Genomic DNA, 17,772 nt, shown 5'->3' on the forward strand with positions numbered 1-17,772 from the left:
ATTGATGTCACCTGTTAAATCCACTTCGATCAGTGGAGATGAAGGGGAGGGAAGACAGGTTCAAGAATGATTTTTAAGCCTTGAGACAACGATTGTGTCTGTGTGACTTTCAGAGGCTGAATGGGCAAGATAAAATATTTCAGTGCCTTTGAAAGGGGTATGGTTGTAGGTGCCAGGCACACCGGTGTGAGTATGTCAAGAACTGCAACGCTGTTGTGTTTTTCACGCTCAACAGTTTCCTGTGTGTATCAAGAATGGTCCACCACCCAAAGGACATCCAGCCAACTTGACACAACTGCTGGAAGCATTGGAGTCAACGTAGGCCACCATCCCTGTGGAATGCTTTTGACACCTTGTAGAGCCCATGCCCTGACAAACTGAGTCTGTTCTGAGGACACAGTGGGGGTGGAACTCATTAGTAGGAAGGTGTTCCTAATGTTTTGTACACTCAGTGTACGTTCTAGACACATTTCATTGGAACGTTGCAAGAACAAAATATTTACGTATCCAGTTTTCTGTGGGTTAGGAGAATATGCCATCAAAGTTCCACCAAGCACACACAGAACATGGTTGCCATGTTCTCAGAACACAAGATGTGAATGTTCTAGACAAGTTAAATGAGAACGTTGCAAGAACATTCATGAGCCCCTCCCCAAAATGAATTACACATCACCTATTGATGCTGAGCCAATCAAGGCCCTGATTGGTGAACCACTGATGGTACATTCATAGTGCGTCTGTTGGCAAGGTTAGGGATACTCACACACAGGTGCTTTTAACATAGTGTTTTCAACTTACACACATCTTTACATTGTGCATGTTAATTTAGACAGAAATGATTATTCAACATATCCTAACCTGGGATTTGAACTCATAACCTTTCAGTTCGCCATACTTCTATTTTCCCGATGCACCACCATGTCTGTGTCAGGTGTCACTAAATCTGATTATTCTCTTATCATTGATTTAATTGACTTATTTAAAGGCTTTCTGTATAGTTGTGTAACGGGTGCTCTCCTCCTCTTCGTCTGAAGAGGAGAAGCGAGAAGGGTCGGACCAATACGCAGTGTTGTAATCCATAATGATTTATTAACAGAACGAATGAAACACGATAACACTTGAAAAGATTACAAAATAACAAAACGACGTAGACTGACCTAAAACATGTGAACTTACATAAACACGAAGAACGCACGAACAGGTACAGACTACAAACACGAACGACAACCGAAACAGTCCCGTGTGGTGCGACATACACAGACACAGGAGACAACCACCCACAAACAAACAGTGAGAACACCCTACCTTAATATGGTTCTCAATCAGAGGAGATGAAAACCACCTGCCTCTAATTGAGAACCATATCAGGTCACCCATTAACCAACATAGAAACACATAACATAGAATGCCCACCCACACTCACGCCCTGACCGACTAACACATACAAAAACAACAGAAAACAGGTCAGGAACGTGACAAGTTGCCTAATATTAATGGGGCATATTAACCTGTTTTAATGACCTGTTTTAATGATAGCCCTGAATCGCTGTGATCAATCAAATATTTTCTTGAGTGTACTTTTAACAGAGCTGAGATTTACTTCAAAGTGTATTCGCCGAACCAGTTGTTTCAGATCTACACAAGTGCCTAGGGAGGGGTGGTGGTTTGGGTTTCTCCTGGACAGGGCCTCTGCAAGAGCACATGCCCTAAAGGTATCGAAACGTTGATGGAATATTCTCCTAGCCCTCGAAAACTGGACGCGTTAATGTTCTTGCAATGTCCCATAAAACACGTCGAGGACATTAATGTTTTGTAATCTGAGAACGTTGTAACCACATTCTTGATAAGTTCTGTTTGACATTAAGGCAATGTTCTCCCAACTTTAACACCAAAACATACATAAAAAAAATTCTCACAAGGTTTAAGATAACATAGAGAGAATGTTTCCCTAACTAATGGAAAACTGGACTCAAACATTAGGGGAACATTGTGCGTAACATTACAAAAACGTTCTCTCTCCCTATAATTGTTAGCTGGGTCAAAGCTCTCTCTCTAGGCTTTGGGGGTGATTAAAAGTATAACTCTTGGTTTTATAGGTTCACGGTTGTGAATTAGCCACAGTTTTGTTCTGGTTTAGTTTTAACGTTAACCTGTTTGGGCTGCAGGGGCAGTATTGAGTAGCTCTGATAAAAGGTGCCCATTTCAAACGGCCTCGTACTCAATTCTTGCTCGTACAATATGCATATTATTATTACTATTGGATAGAAAACACTCTCTAGTTTCTAAAACCGTTTGAATTATATCTGTGAGTAAAACAGAACTCATTTGGCAGCAAACTTCCTGACCAGGAAGTGGAAAGTCTGAAAACGATGCTCTGTTCTAGGGCCTGCCTATAAATGGGCATGATACGTATTAGTATACATGCACGTCATACACCTTCCACTAGATGTCAAGAGGCAGTGAGAGAAGAAATGGAGTGATTATCTTGGTCTGAGGTGGAATAAATCCTCTTGAAATTACGTGTCACCCATTTCCTGTTTTCTGGAAAGTGCGAGGATGGACCTGGAATTGCCTTCTGGAAAGCTGTCGTTATAGGCGACTACTATCTCCGGCTTTGATTTTATTTGATACATGTGACAATATCATTGTAAAGTATGTTTTTTCAATATAGTTTTATTCGATTATTGAAAATTTTTCGGGACGTTAGGCGTGTTGCTTTGTCTGCGTATGTTCAGGAAAGAGAGCTTCGCGCCACTTTGCTAGCTTTCTGTGCTAATTGACTGGAGAAGAGGACGTTCTAAATCCAAACAACGATTGTTCTGGACAAAGGACCCCTTGTACAACATTCTGATGGAAGCTCATCAAAAGTAGGACCCATTTTATGATGCTATTTCATATATCTGTCGAACTGTGTACTATTAGTTTTGCGCCCAGGTTTTGGGCACTATCTCGCCATAACGTAAGCCTTATGTCGTAATGAAGTTATTTTTAGAATTCTAACACAGCGATTGCATTAAGAACTAGTGTATCTATAATTTCCTATACAACATGTATTTTTTTGTCATGTTTATAAATAGTTATTTGGTCAGAATATGTGAGTGTCAGATAAATATCCGGACGTTGTGGGGAAAAGATGCTACGTTAGCACAATGTATAACCACTGATTTCAGCTCTAAATATGCACATTTTCGAACAAAACATAAGTGTATGTATAACCTGATGTTATAGGACTGTCATCTGATGAAGCTTATCAAGGTTAGTCAAAAATTATATATATTTTGCTGGTTTGTTACGATCGCTAACTTTTGCTGCTGGGAAATGGCTTGTGTTTCTGGCTATTGTGGTAAGGTAATATAATGCTATATTGTGTTTTCGCTGTAAAACACTTAATAAATCGGAAATATTGGCTGGAATCACAAGATGCCTGTCTTTCATTTGCTGTACACCATGTATTTTTCAGAAATGTTTTATGATGAGTATTTGGGTATTTGACGTTGGTGTCTGTAATTACTCTGGCTGCTTCGGTGCTATTTCTGACGGTAGCTGTGATGGTAGCAGCAATGTAAAACTGATTTATACCTCAAATATGCACATTTTTCGAACAAAACATAGATTTATTGTGTAACATGTTATAGGACTGTCATCTGATGAAGTTGTTTCTTGGTTAGATCTTGGTTAGTTATGTTGGTTTTGTGCATGCTACCTGTGCTGTGAAAAATGTCTGTCCTTTTTTGTATTTGGTGGTGAGCTAACATAAATATACGTGGTGTTTTCGCTGTAAAACATTTTAAAAATCGGACATGTTGGCTGGATTCACAAGATGTTTATCTTTCAAATGCTGTATTGGACTTGTTAATGTGTGAAAGTTAAATATTTCAAAAAAATATATTTTGGATTTCGCGCCCTGCACTTGAGCTGGCTGTTGTGTACCGACGTCGGGCTTGCAGCCAGAATTAAGGAGGTTTTATAGTACATGTTGTGGGTGTGTTCATACATGGCCCCAAACTATACAGGACACAAGTGTTCCTATTTTGATGAATGTCTTACAATGAGTTTGTCAAAGTTCTGGTTTATCAAAATGGCCGCCCAGGAAAATAAAACGTTCCCTAAAGAATTAAAGTGCTGGGAGGGATCATTCAATTTACATCTTCCCAAAAGTGCCCCAGTTCTTCAATATCAACCAGGACTCTGCATTCTAGATGCCCAACAGCTTGCAGTTCCAATAATGAGAAGAAAAGTGGCAAACTGCCACAGGAAATTGCTTTTTATTGGACTTTTAAAAGTAACTCTGTAATAAAACTGTCCAATCCATCAAAAGCATCTGCAATTATCAAGATCTCCCGCTTCTGTTCCACCCAGGAATATTCAAATATCCTCGGCTCACCCTTGGGCTTGCGCTTTATAATTGCTGATCTCCTTTTAAACACTGGGTTTTATTCAAATGTACATTTTAAAAATTACTAAAAGATATGGGAGACAAGTTAATGGAGCAGAAGAAAAGATACATAATAGTGAAAAACAACTTGATTAATAGAAGTGAGTGATTGTCTGTCTGTCTGTCTGTCTGTCTGTCTGTCTGTCTGTCTGTCTGTCTGTCTGTCTGTCTGTCTGTCTGTCTGTCTGTCTGTCTGTCTGTCTGTCTGTCTGTCTGTCTGTCTGTCTGTCTGTCTGTCTGTCTGTCTGTCTGTCTGTCTGTCTGTCTGTCTGTCCGTCCGTCCGTCCGTCCGTCCGTCCGTCTGTCTGTCTGTGTCTACTTCTCTTTCCATATACCTCTCTGTCTCTTTTTGCCTGCCTGCCTGTCTCTCTCTCTGTTCGTACTTCCTTCTGTGCATCAGTCCATTGCAGGGAAAAACAGTTGGCAGCTGGCCAGCATGGACACCACGGTGGGCTCTCCCAGGTTCCCCATGTTTAACCTACAGAAGGGGAAGTCCTACTGCTTCCGGGTGCACTCCGTCAACAAGTTTGGCGTGAGCGAATCCTCAGAGCCGAGCCTGCCAATCTCATTGGGACAACCCCAAAGTGAGGGAGAGGAACAAACATATTATTTCTTTAATGTTATAGTAGTTCCATTGATATGGATTTGTGTATACTGTTATAAATAAATAAAAAACAGTTCTAGGGTTATTCTACACAGGGACAATGGTTCTTCAATTAACCTTTTTCATCTAGGGTGGTTCTTCCTTCAGGACCTTCTCTATGGAAGAACGTTTTTTAAAACAGTTCTACCTTGAACCATAAAGGGTTCTCCTACAGGGATGGCTTCAGATAGAATGCTTTTATTTTCCTAAGAGTGTGCCAATCGGTCTCCCGGGTGGAGCAGTGGTCTAAGGCACTGCATCGCAGTGCTAGCTGTGCCACCAGAGACTCTGGGTTCGAGCCCAGGCTCTGTCGCAGCCGGCCGCGACCGGGAGGTCCATGGGGCGATGCACAATTTGCCTAGCGTCGTCCGGGTTAGTGAGGGTTTGGCCCGGTAGGGATATCCTTGTCTCATCGTGCACTAGTGACTCCTGTGGTGTGCCCGGGCGCAGTGCACGCTGACCAGGTCGTGTTTCCTCTGACACATTGGTGTGGCTGGCTTCTGGGTTGGATGCGCGCTGTGTTATGAAGCAGTGCGGCTTGGTTGGGTTTCGGAGGACGCATGGCTCTCGACCTTCGTCTCTTCCGAGCCCGTATGGGAGTTGGAGCGATGAGACAAGACAGTAACTACGAACAATTGGATACCACGAAATCGGGCTCTATCACCGCCTGGCAGCAGCACATTAGAGGCTGCTGCCTATAGGCATAGACTAGAAATCACTGGACACTTTAATACTATCACTTTAATAATGTTTAAATATATTGCATTACTTAATATATTGCATTACTCATATATACTCATATGTATATACTGTATTCTATACTATTCTGCGGTATCTTAGTCACTTAATGTTTACATATCTGGCATTACTCATCTCATATGTATATACTGTTTTCTATACTATTCTACTGTATCTTAGACCGTTCCGCTCTGACATCGCTCCATACGTATGTAGTCTTAATTCATTCCTACTTTTTGCGTGTATTGGGTATATGTTGTGTAATTTGTTTGATATTACTTTTTAGATATTACTGCACTGTCAGAGCTAGAAACACAAGCATTTCGCTACACCCACAATAACATCTACTAATCACGTGTTTGTGACCAATAAAAAAAATCTATATTTTACCTTTATTTAACTAGTCAAGTCAGTTAAGAACAAATTCTTATTTTCAACGACAGCCTAGGAACAGTGGGTTAACTGCCTTGTTCAGGGGCAGAACAACAGCTTTTTACCTTGTCAGCTCGGGGTTTCAATCTTGCAACCTTTCGGTTACTAGTCCAACGCTCTTACCACTAGGCTACCTGCCGCGATTTGATTTGATTTTGTTTTGGCTTTCTGTAACTTTGTAGCAAGTAAGTTCTGCATGGTGCAGTGGTTGAGAAAGGTAAAAAGGTGCCTATTGTTGGAACTACTTCAGAGGTGACCTATATATTTTCCAACTGTCCCGTGTATCTACATGTTATGCCCTCTCTAGAATGCCTTCCTAGCCAATTATTCAACAATGCCGTGGAATAACTCAAATGTAATAACCAACAGGGGAGCAACTTTCCCTGGGGAAGGGGGGAACCCCCCACATTCTGAAATTGCATTTTTGTCCCCACCCAGTTTCACCATTGGAATGTGATACTAAACGAGGCTTTAGGACCATGTGGACGCCTCGGAGCGGTCGGGTAGGCTGTTTGGAGTGTTTATCTGACTGGATAAAAAAAATCCAGATAATTATGTCCCCCCCCACTTCTAAAACCAAAGTTGCGCCTCTGATAACGAATAATAATGATGTATGTAATAAACCAGTAAAAAACATTTATCCCTGGAATACACTCCATTACAACTAACGTCTTTGTATCTATGTAGAAAACAGAATTAGTGGTGGTCAGAGAGCTGAACATAAGGCTCTGGTGGAAGTATACTGGAGGAAAAAAACACATTCCCTCTACTACCTTAGCTGTGTCACTAGGCAACGAGTGGTGGTGTCCATGGAGACTAATGGAAAGTTAAAATTGTCACCTGTCTCTTTTTGCAACTGTGACCTGTAATTGTATGCAAAAGAGTTATATTGTTGTTTTTAGACTCAACAGAACAAAGCAATTGAAAGTCTGCCATACTGCAAAGATAGTTTAGAAGTGTGGAGTAAACCGTACTTTTTCACTGCCTAGGGTCTTGTTCAGGAGGAGGACGAAAGCAAACTGAAACAGGGATGTAATGTCCAATAAGAAACGCTTGTTTTCATTTTCCATTGCAAAACATATTGCTACGATGTGCCCTAATGTCCAAGGTATTTAACATATAAAGCCATTGATCTGCTTGCAGGCATTTATAAAACACAGAGGTCACATGCAGTGCCAGACCCTACAACTGCCCAGTCTCCTCCAATAATAGTTCCTCCCATCTCTGAGTTCGCCTTTTGCTCTTATTTTTACAAGCTGCTCACTTGCTGTCTCCATGTAAATGAGATTAGTTAGAATATTGATCCAACGGAGGCTTCATGCTCGGGGCACTTTGGTCTTCCTGCTTGTGTAAGCCAATGTAAATGACTTTACCCCCTGAATCCTTTCCATCCACCACCACCAGTTTAGCAGTCAGGCAGGCATGCCACCTATCCAGCCTCATTAGAAGAATGTCTGAGATGTGAACCGTTAGGATTTTTTGTTATCTCGCTTAGTTTGGAATTCCACCTCCATCTCCATGGCAGTGCTTTCACTTCCACTGATTCAGAATCAGGTGAACTGATGCCATCTAGTGGCGATATGTCGAATCGACATACACTTTGGGACAAATGCCCCTTCTCCCCTGCCCCCTCTATATTTCACTGCAGAGCTCCAAGCGGCACTGTTCAGATATTGATTTGATAAAGAGGCTTTTGTTGTACCTAAGTATGGATGGCCTAGTGACCAATCTATACATTTAGGAGGCATAGTCTTTCGATGGTGTGATTCCCATCACACTTAGATAAGCCCCTCAGGTTTGTCTATTGATAGCCATTGTCCCTTGGCTCAGTCCCCCTAAAGCAGAAAGACTTCATAGGCGATAAGGCCTTTAAAGGCTAAGTGGCTGCGAAAAAAAGTGGTTGAGATCAATGATCTGAATCCCCTTCCTAAAGCCAGCCTCTAAGGGGCTTTTCCAAACTACACTGGCAGAATTTACACTTGGTTTACAGTATGTGGCTCGGTTAGGATTAGCCAAGTTTTTTTTCAACTGCACAATGTCCATCACATCAATGGAGTTGAGTGGAGACGAGAGTGTGCGGACTGTATCTCTGACTACGTCAAGTCGCTGTCAGTCTATACTTCTAAACATGTAAATATGTCAACCCTTACCGTGTACCTATGTTTGTCCTCTGTAGCTGCGTACCTTTCTTTATTTGCTGAAATCCATCATTTTGAATAAAACCTTCATCAAATTCAACCGTCAAATGCAAAATGTTTCTTCGTCCCGACTGACAGCGTCTACATGTGGTCAGAGGTACACCTCCTTCCGCAGTCGTCGTAACCCAACTCCACCGACATGTCCATATGTGTGGAGTTGAGAAACCCAGCTAAATTAGGACGTGAGAGCACAACCTCAGATTTCAAATGAATCTCTGCGAACATCAGGAGTGACCGAGGTTATCCAGATACTGTGTTGAACTATCCTTACAAGGTATCTTTTTTGTTTTGTCCACGGTTTGTCCATGTAAGAATTGACATACTGAAACTCAGAGCTAGATGACCCTTGTTTTCTCAATGACCAGGGTATTGTTCCTTAGGCACCAAACAGAAGAACTTGACCAATAAGAAACACTCATTTCTGTTGTAAAATGTTTTGAAATGATTTTCTACAGTATGCCCTAATGAACACAACGCTGGTTTTAATTTGGACAGTAACTGTATTCATTTTGTATTGTCTTATTTACAGGTCTGTAACCTGGATAGGCTTTCCTCTGTGAGGAGTGGACCATGCCTGAGCCAGGTGAGGATGATCCAATCATCATGAAAACACACACACTTACTCATGCACGCACATACACGCTGACGCACGCACACACATGGTCACCGTACACACACACACACACACAAAGAGTTCGCACCCACACGCACGTTTACTCTCTAAAACACACACACATTCATACATTTCCTCTCTAAAACACACACTCTCTCTTTCGCTCTCCCTCTACGCACTCTGTCATTCGGTAATGGAGCATTTCAGTGCACAGCCGTGGCCAGCTGTGTTGGCCCCATGGTCTTTCTCATAGAATGGTTGCCTGTTGTGATATTCATATTGGAAATGGAGAGAGCCACACACCATTTATCCCGCACAGCCCATTAATCCAGCTGAATCTATCCTGATCTCCCTGTGTCTTAAATAATTTAAATGCGACTGAAAATCGTTAAGCAAATGAACTACCGTGCACTGGCACTAAAAACAAAGGGGTAGATTAAGCAAAATCACTTCACTTGTTTTTTAAATTGTATTATTGTTATTTGTTTGTTTCTTTATGATGGCCTGTTCTGTCACAGACAACTTGGCTGTTTATGGGTGAGTCTATAAGACGGGAAAAGGATGAATAACAATATTCTCCCTGTTTTAGCCTGATTTTAAATCATTTCAAATACTTTATCTGTGCTTGAATAAGCATGCATGTTGCAATGTAACCAATAGAAAATTCAAAAAAGTGCAGACCCTGCCCACCTGGCACTCCAGTCAGGATGAAGCAAACACTGATTTCAAATAGTACTTGAACCCAGGTCTGGTTGGTATATTTCTAACACAGTAGACACGTATCAATCCATGTACTGTATAGAATGAAACACTGTATGGGTTGACACAGATAAACAAATGTTATTTTTTTCTATATTTCTCTCTTTGTGTTATGCTCACCCCACTCATCCCCCAGGCTGCCCTTATGACCTGGAATTCAGGGAGGTGAGGCGTAACTCTCTAGTCCTCCTGTGGGCAGTCCCTCTCTACAAAGGACAGCAAGGACCAATCACAGGGTACCTGGTGGAGCTGAGCGAGGGCGACCAATCACAGAGCTGGACTGCTGTGAATGAAGAGCCAATTGGAGACACCGTTTTGAAGGATGGTGAGATACTGGTTTTATGTAAAAAGGATATAGATACATTAAAATAGAGTTAATATGTTTTGTATTTGATAAAAATATCAAATGGATTTTGGTGTGTTTGTGTTCCCAGGTGTCAGGTCTCCAGGCTGGTCAGACCTATCGTCTCAGAGTGTGTGCCTTCAACAAGGCTGGAATGGGCATCCCTTCTCTGCCCTCTGAGCTTATCAGAGCCCAGACCCAACCAGGTGAGTCATTTTAGGGATTTAGTTAGCCTGGTTCAAGGTCTGTTTGTGTTTGGCGTAACAATGACCATAGGAGTTGGCAGAAGAGCACAAACAGGTTTGGGACCAGGCTTCATTTTAGCCATACAATATCAACATGAACAACATGAACAATATCACCAGAATGACTTATGATTCATGTTCTTTCTCCATCAGACACCAGAGACATAGAGATTGGTGTGGACAATGATGTCTTCATCTTCCTGGCCTTTGAGGCCAGTGAAATTACAGAGAAGAGCGCATTTGTCTGGAGCAAGAACTACAAAGAGGCTATTGAAGCTGGGAGAGCCAGGGTACTGTGGGAGAACAATAGGTACTGCAATGTCAAGTGTATGTGTGTATGTGTATGTGTGTGGGTGTGTGTGTGTCTGTCTGTTACAGAGAGAGAAAGAAAATGACCTGTAGAGTTGTGAGAGGGCATGTAACCCATGAAAGACTTTAATGTTAAGAGGTCAGCAAAGGGTCAGACTCAGTGGAGATTCTTCCTCACCTCACACTACGATGCAAAATGTCCTCCCTTTTCACTGAGCACTATGGTCCCATTCAGGCCTACTGAGTCCCCTGGTCTGTCCTTTAAGCCCACTGTCCTTCTGTCCGTCCTTTTAGCTAACTGTCCTTCCTTCTGTCCATCCCCAGGTCCATCCTAACCTTCACAAACGCCACTAAAGAGGACCTGGGCCTGTACACAGTAGAGATGAGTGACAACCCAGACATCTCTTCCAGTTTCACCTTCACTGGGGAAGGTACTTTATACTCAAAGCTAAAGAAGACCTGCACAAATGATTGCTGCTCCCTGTAATTCTCCCTCTCTTTCTTTCCCCATAGATCTGGAGAGACTGACTGAGCTCGGCTGGCACATCTGCCACCCATGTAAGACTTAGTTACTGTAATAATACAAGTCTCTATCGAGCTAAAACAATTGATAGTATTCCTTTTCAAATAGAAACAGGCATTATAATATATTGTTCAAAATCACAATTTCAACAACCTACTCCCTCAGATGTTTTCTTGGGTAAGCCCTATTTTTTGATTCCTGTCATTGCACCCTTCCTAGATTATTTTGTTTGCTGAAGCTTGGAGGCCAACCTGAATGCATAACCTATTCCCTATTCATTGTTCCCTCCCCCTACAGTGATAGCCCTGCGCTCCAAGTGGCAGGTGGAGGTGTCAGAGAAAGGGAACGTGCGTCTCTGGATGCAGACTGAGAGCCTGAGCAACGCTGCAGACCTCCGCCTCATTCTCAACGACAGAGAGATCTCCAGTACTGCAGTGAGGAGCATTTCAAAACACAGGCTATATGTTCTAATCTCAGAACCCAGAACTAAATCTTGTGTGTACTAGTCTGTCAGGAGAGTGTGTATGTCTCAAATGAATACTAAAACTAGCTTGGGTGTCAGAATGTTCCTGCTTTAGTCGATGGTGCAGTAATGTATGAATAGGAAGACGATGACAGGTTGGCTGAAACAGAAATAGACTGGTCCGGGCAAGTATATGCAGATGACTGCATTTTGCATACACACATTTATTTTTCAATATATGCAGATGATTATGTGTTCCCGGATCCATTTCCATTTCCAGTGAAATTCTCCATAAAACAACGAAATGTAGATGTGCCACAAAATAGCAAAATGTTTTATATTTTCCCATTCAAGTTTGCATTAGTCAGAGTTGTTGGCTGTATAGAAAGAGAAAGTAATCACAAAACAATCACAATCCAAAAATGTTACCCTCCACCATCATATTTGCAATTTCATTTAAACACAAATCACCTTCATAAAGATTTTCACCAGAATGTACGTAGCAATATGATAGCAATGTTAACCTAAAAAATAACCACAGGTTGGAAGACTACTGTCGGCAGAGTTTGTTGCAACAGATGTAGATTTTCCATGGGGTTAAACTAATATTACACAACATGCATGTTTTTGGACTCAGTGTCTTGCATGTGGTCACTCGGTAAGGAACAGCATGATTCCATCCATGCACGTGTGTATACATGTACGTCAACACTGCTAAGGGTTTATTACTAAATGACTACAGGTAAGGATTTTGTGAATAAACCAATCCCCATTTCCCCCATTTTAGACCCCTTGCCTTGATTAGCCCAAATCAACATGTAAGTCACACTTGTAGAAGTTATTGTAAAAACGTGGTTTCTGTGAGGTATGCGTGCCTGCGTGTGTGCGCACATGTATGTACATACGTGTGCATTCATGTGCTTGTGTGTGTCCAGTGGGCTGATAGAGATCCTGTTTGACCAGCTGTCTAAGGAGGACGAGGGCTCCTACACAGCTCAGCTCTGCGACGGCCGCGCCAAGAACCAGTTCACCCTGGTGCTCGTGGACGAGAGTGAGTCCATCTGGTCACCCCAACTCATTACCGGGATGTTCATACTACCGAACCGAGCTGAGCTAAACCAAGCTGGCCTGTTGAGCTGGCGGGAGGTCCTGGTCCTGGAGGTCCTGGAACACATAGTGGGGGGGAGCCACATTTTTTATTTGGCTTTCCCACAATTCAAATTCAGTAGGGAGACAACTAGCCTAGGCTACGTAATGTGATTACGTAGGGACTTCTTCACCAGCTGACCACCACTACCAAGACCTGTGTCAAGATCAGTTACTTACCCCACCCACCCGCCCTCCCCATAACCTCTATGTACAAATAAGAGAGCAGGTCTGGAATCAGTGTGGCAGGATAGGATGATTACACAGAAGGATCGCCATGCTTTTACTTGATGGTGTTTTTTGGGGGCGGGAGAAATAATGAGGAGGTAACTTGATTTAACGCCGATCGCTTTTATTCGAATGTCTACAGTGCGAACCGTGAAACAATGAATAAATCATGCTGCGAGAGGTACCGAATCAGGGTAACCGGAACAGAACAAAGTCATATCTGAAAAGGTGCCGGATCCTCTCAGAGAGTTTCTCCCATCCGGCTGACCAAAGTCCATGTAGGATGTGTTTTCATCTACTGCCAACAGTAGATACATTTCTAATTTCAGTGTAAAATGCTCCTGCCAAATAGGTTACAAATGTGCTGAAACAGATTCAATACACCTCAATGCCCTAGTTTCTTATCTGTCATTAACCGTTAGTCCCTTTCCTTAGCTTTGTGGCTAGTGGCAAAACATACCTATCTACAGTTTATGGAGTGCAAACAGTGTTGAACAGGCAGCTATATCTTTAGAACATATAGTGCTGACACACCAGGATATAGTGAGTTTCATTGATTGAGTGCCAGCAAAGATGGCCGCTGTATCTCTGGTCCAGTGTGCGCAGTTAATCATCGCTCTATTTTTCAAGGACCCTATTTTCTGGACTTTTTGTCATGGACCGTGACAGAGGACTGTGAGTTTATAATCAAATGCAAGGTAATTTGTAGATAATTTATCATTTACAGATAATTTATCCAATATCTTGTTATCTTCGTTATGAAATAATCACATGGATTCTGTATTCTAATGTGCATGTGTGTTGTTATGAATGTATTCAGTGCACAGTGTTACTGTATCATTAGAATCCTCTGTCATTCTGGGTCCAGGTGACCAACGTAAGCAAGGATACGACTCTGAAGTGGTTCAAGGACGGCGTGGAGACTCCAGCTGTGTATGACCAGCAGACTGGAGTCAGCACCATGACTGTGGAACAGGTACACATACCACATCCAGTCCTCATAGGGCTGGTTTCCTGAACCCAGATTAAACGTAATCCTGGACTAAAACACACTTTCAATGGAGAGTCTCTATTGTGAATGAATTTAATCCAGGACTAGGCTGAATCTGGGTCCAGGCAACTGGCACATAATGTCACATATCACTTTGCTCAACCCCACTATTTAGCGCAACCGTGGAGATTTGACCTGGCGACCTTCCGGCTACAGATCCGCCGCTCTAACTATTAAGCTACCTACCACCTCATATTTGCAGTATAGTAATGAATATGTAAAGTAATGTTCAGTAGTACTGGATGTACAGTAATGGGATGGTGGCAGATGAGGGAATAGGGTTAAGCTCAGGAGAACACATATCATCAGTGATCATCACACACACACACACACACACACACACACACACACACACACACACACACACACACACACACACACACACACACACACACACACACACACAGACACACAGAGAGATAATCTGTGTCAAAGTGTCTCTCCAGTATGAGTATTTATAGATCATTGCATAATTACACACTGGGCACACACTGGTTGAATCAACATTGTTTCCACATCATTTCAATTAAATTGCGTTGAACCAACGTGGAATAGACGTTGAATTAAAGTCTGTGCCCAGTGGGTAGGATTATCTGTGTACAGAAAGTCAAATGTGTTCTCAAACCCTATGTGTATGTGCGTGCGGACATTGTTTATTTTTAATTTTTTTGTACCTTTATTTAACTAGGCAAGTCAGTTAAGAACAAATTCTTATTTTCAATGACGGCCTAGGAACAGTGGGTTAACTGCCTTGTTCAGGGGACATGCGTCTGGTAACCAGACGTGCCTGCGTGTGTGTCATAATGATTTACTGTTTTCTCTCTGGTGAATCTCAGGTGACTAAGGAGGCAGGCCACTACAAAGCAAAACATACATCACAACAAGAGAGACACAACACTACATAAAGAGAGACACAACACTACATAAAGAGAGACACAACACTACAACAAGAGAGACACAACACTACATAAAGAGAGACACAACACTACATAAAGAGAGACACAACACTACATAAAGAGAGACACAACACTACATAAAGAGAGACCTAAGACAACAACATAACAAGGCAGCAACAAATGACAACACAGCATGGTAGCAACACAACATGACGACAACATGGTAGCAACACAACATGGTAGCAGGACAAAAACATGGTACAAACATTATTGGGCAAAGTCAACAGCACAAAGGTCAAGAAGGTAGAGACAACAATACAACATACAAAGCAGCCACAACTGTCAGTAAGAGTGTCCATGATTGAGTCTTTGAATGAAGATGCATAGAGGTTAATGAACATTATAAACGGGGTGGTTTTAGCCCTGAATGCTGATTGGCTGAAAGCCGTAGAATATCAGACCATTTATCACGGGTATGACAAAATATTACTTCTTACTGTTCTAATTACGTTGGTAACCAGTTTATAATAGCAATAAGGCACCTTGGGTGTTTGTGGTATATGTCCAATATGCCACTGCTAATGGCTGTATCCAGGCATTCATAGAATGGACTTTGGTCAGCCGGATGGGAGACACTTGTTGACTCTTGTTGGCCCCGGCAGGAACACTGTGGACCAATCACAGCGCTTAGGGACCCAGCCCAGAGGTCAGAGGTGAACCAGGGGCCAATAAGGGTACACTCACAACGCGTTGCATCATGCATAAGAACAGCCCTTAGCTGTGGTATATATGTCATGTACCATACCTCCTCAGACCGTATTGCTTACGTAGAGCCCACTGTCTGAAGACATAATTATTCTGTCTTTATTTACAGAGTATGACAAGCTCCTCCAACTCCTGAGCAAACAGTGTGGCAGGTTCAGCATATATTTCCTAATACTATTACGCCAACATTTCAGTACTGAAACACTTCTCAAGCATTCTAATGAACAGTTTTTGGATGGGGACAATTTAAGATGAAGTCATATCCTGACTACAGGTTAGAATCAACTACAAATGTATTGGACCTAGACTACAGTTTAGACAGCATGCCCTGTCAACTGTCAATATCCCAACAAGGACATTCTGTCATCATCTCTCTGAGTTTGACTTTTTCCTCTCTCTGTGGCACAGCGCTGTCTGCAGGCCCAGTGAGGATTCAATGCACTGCTATGGGCTTCAAGCTCTACTGCTCTCTCAAGTACTATATCAGCTACATGAAGACCAGCTGGCACTTCAAGTGAGTTCCCTTGCCTGGCCTGGCCTCTGTACTCTGCCCTGCTGCACGGGCTGTGCTCCAGGCCCACTGGTTCTACTTTGTATACATTATACAGTCAGCCTTTGCTACACAGAATAGGGTGAAGTTACCCCTAGGCGCTGATCTTGGGTCAGTTTAGCATTTTCCCCACTAATTGTTAAGGCTAGGATTGGGGGAGGGGAAGTTGACCCTAAATCTGCAACTAAGGGACACTTCACACCAGAGCATGGTACAGGGAACAAAGGCAAGTGGACCGGACTTTTATCGCCACCTGCTGGCAGCTTTTATGGTTAGCACCAACCACCAACCCTGGTTCTACAGAGTTACGGCGCACGCAGGCTTTTGTTCAACCTGATTCAACCTGAATCAGCTGTGTTGGTGCCTGTCTGGAGAGCCTGCACATCCTTTACCTCTCCATTACGAGAGCTGGTGACAACCCAACACAGAAAAACCACATGAATTTTACACGTGAACATGTGATCACATGTGATCTTATGTGAAGTTAATGTGATAACATGTAACGCAATATGTGATAACATGAAACTACACGCGAAAATGTGAAATTTCATGTGAAATCATGTGATTTTTCTGTAAGGACGCGGTTTGGATTGTCCAATTTAAACTCAGTTGCTTTAGCATTTGTGTTTTTCTTCACATCGCCCCACAGCTTCCTTAGTGAGACAGTCTGAGCCTTTAATCCCAAATCCATCACATCTCACCAGATTGAAAAAGACCAAACGTAAAGGCTTTTACAAAGAAACTTAAAACTGAACAAGTAAAGCCCTCAGACATAAACAGTCATGGCCTTGTATGGAAGTAACTTTTGTTGGATTTTAGAAAAATATATTATATTCTATTGAATCGTATTATCATATTATTTTTCATTGTGTACCAGGGAGAGTAGCATTGACCAGTTGGAGAGGTGTAAGCCTGGCAGCAGTATGCAGAAGCTGTGGGTCGAGGTCTTCGCGCCCACGGAGAACGATAAGGGGAAGTACACTCTGGAGATGTTCGATGGTCAAGAAAAGCACCCGCTCACTGGACCTATCTGGACAAGGTTAGTCTGACCAGTCTGATTCACTCAAAAAGCAGTATTGTCTCAAAGCAGTTAAGCAAAATAGGCTTCATACAAGGATTTTACTGCTTCAGATTCATGTCAATGTCTTCACAACTAGAATGTAAACTTCAGAATTTGACAATTATTACTCAATTATAATTTAATTTGTCTGCAATCTTGATCTACATTCATATCTTCCAAGACAGGCAGTTGGTGAATATTACATTCTTCTTAAATACATTTCAGTAATCTATATTTAATTATCTCTCTCTCTCTCTCTCTTTAAAAGCCTTTGCTGATGCTCTGTTGGAAAACCAGAGATTGAAGTAAGTGCATTACCATATTGATGGTGAGCACCCAGCATGGCTTGCAGTGGTAAATACTAACACAAACAAT

General features: G+C 42.2%; 1 pseudogene; it reads left to right on the plus strand.

The window, feature by feature from the left end:
* The window catches only part of LOC139572607 (myomesin-3-like), an 81,036-nt pseudogene that overhangs the window by 60,964 nt on the left and 2,300 nt on the right, over positions 1-17,772 (plus strand).

This window comes from Salvelinus alpinus, chromosome 4, assembly GCF_045679555.1.
Source record: "Salvelinus alpinus chromosome 4, SLU_Salpinus.1, whole genome shotgun sequence".
Classification (NCBI taxonomy): domain Eukaryota; kingdom Metazoa; phylum Chordata; class Actinopteri; order Salmoniformes; family Salmonidae; genus Salvelinus; species Salvelinus alpinus.